We start from the raw sequence: 2,318 nt of genomic DNA on the forward strand, positions 1-2,318 counted from the left end.
AGATGGATCAGCCAGGTGGCATCATTGATGGCATCAGGTGTGTCAGCGGTGGTGGGAATGGTCCAGGATCGGAAACTGTTTCGTTCTGCTGTGCATGGGGTCGCTATGAGTCGGTTCCTACTCGATGGCACCTGACAACAACAACATTTGTCTTTCTGATTATATAAGAGAAAGAGTAGTACAACGAAATTCAGCACCAAAAAGAAAAATTAAAAAATGCTTCCAAACAGCATCAGAAACCTCATATGTTAAGTTAGAGACCAGTGATCTAATTTATTTGTTTCAGTGCTTTTTAAATTCCAGGTCTTAGCATCATCTTAAGTCTTGCATTCCAAATAAAAAAGTATACGTGAAGAACAGTAACACTCATAACTTTTCAGCCTCTGCTGAGCTCTGCAATAAACCAAAACTCCAAAACATTCTTGGTTTTCTTTTTCTAACAAATTTTAAGTTATAACTTCTCTTCTGACACTCTGTCATATAAAATGAGAAATTCAGCTTCAACCCCTCCATAATGACACACCAAAGAAATACATAAAAATTTGGAAAGGTTAAATAACTGACTTTTAAAACCCAAAAATCAAAATAAGGTAGACTCAAGCCTTAAGGGACTGAAAGATTTAAAATCAGAGCTGAAAAGCAAAAAAAAAAAAAAAAAAGCACACACAAAACTACGCTTCACAAAACCCATAGCTATGGTGAGAACTTTCTAAATGGTAATGTCTGGACTTTGGTAGGAGTGCCATATTTTCCAAATCCAATTTCTGATATTCTTGATCTGGATTCAGAAAAATTCCTAGCAAAGTGAGCCAACATCCAGCAAGAGGTTATTGTGCAAAGAAAATGAGAATTTCAATTTACAAACATATAAATAGGAATGAAGAGAAAGATTCAATAAAACTCACATCCCATCTTGAACCTTCCTAGATGCTACAATTTTTCCATATATTCTGGATTTTACTTTAAAAAATTAAATTTTTTTTTGTAAACACCAGTAGCAAGGAACAGAGCTTTGTGTATGTGTGTATGTGTAGGAGAGAGAAGGAAATCAACATGGTATTTTACTGTAAAGCAAGTAAAATACATAAAAAATAAAAACAAAAAAAACTTTCATGTGGGAATCTTTCCAAAGGCACAGGAATAGGTAAATGTCTTCTTTCAAATCTAGAGTAAGTCACAGGCATTAGAAACACAATCCTTATGAAAGATTAAGATAGAAAGGTCTAAATATACTATAAACTGATATACTACATGCCTTTCAAACCTGCTAGCAATAGCAATATCTACTTAAAAACAAAAACAAAAAAAAAACAATAAACTATGCTTCACAGATTTTCTTTATTGTCATTGCTAATAGCCCAAATAAAGTAACTTTAAGACATTTGCAATTACTTCATTCATTATAACCTCTGGCGTCAGAAAAGGGAAGGGTTTAGTAAGCACAGATTATAGGTCCAATTATTGCTCCTGCAGGTTTCTACAGCTCATGTTGGCTTTCTAGATTGTTAGATTTCCCTATAGTCATCACTCCACCTACACAGCAGCAGTCAGACCTCCAGTGGTTCTACAAAAGCAACAAGGCAATTTCCAGCTGATATTTAGAATGGGTCTTCTTCATGGTGATAAAAAAAAAAAAAAAAAAATTAAGAAAAAGAGAGAAAAAAATATGGATCTATTTATATATCAACACATAAACCCTCTACCATCTCTGTTGATCCTGCAAGAATCACAGTGGAGTTCAGAAATCTAAGTTCCCCTAAGGAGCCTACATGCAGTCCTCAGAGGAATAGGTTCTCACACAGCTGGATGGCTGCTTCATTATGCAAGATCTGTCCTGACAGGAAAGCTAGTGTGTGAGCATATTTTCAGGAGCTGGAATACTGATGGTACCAGGCCAATTCTAGTACATGTGGCAGAGTTTGAAAGTCTAGCTCTGCATATGATCTTTGCTCAAATTTGCAGTGTTGAGGACACAGACATAATGTGTAGGAATGCCACAACACTGCCTTATATGATGAGCAAGAAGGTAGAAACCCACCACTCATAACTTGTTATTGTCTGATCTACTACAGTCCCAGGAGTAGGAGTCACTAAGTGTTCATTAGAAACCAGATAAAGATTGGTACTGATTTTCTTCTGAACTACAAATACTACCATCTTGGGTTGATAATTCTCAAAAGCTTCAAAACACTTCTGTAGCTGAGGAATTTCAAAGTTGGCAGCTGTGATCAGTTGGCCATCAGACATGATATCACAGTACACTAATATCTTCTCTGGTAGTGTTTCACCTAATAAAACATTTTTTTTTTTTAATTTAA

The 2,318-nt window shown here is 35.5% G+C and overlaps 1 pseudogene; it reads right to left on the reverse strand.

Moving 5' to 3' along the window:
• Positions 1-1,778: 1,778 nt before the first annotated feature.
• The window catches only part of LOC102827004, a 5,162-nt pseudogene continuing 4,622 nt past the window's right edge, over positions 1,779-2,318 (reverse strand).

The sequence above is a fragment of the Chrysochloris asiatica genome, unplaced genomic scaffold (genome assembly GCF_000296735.1).
Source record: "Chrysochloris asiatica unplaced genomic scaffold, ChrAsi1.0 scaffold00435, whole genome shotgun sequence".
Classification (NCBI taxonomy): domain Eukaryota; kingdom Metazoa; phylum Chordata; class Mammalia; order Afrosoricida; family Chrysochloridae; genus Chrysochloris; species Chrysochloris asiatica.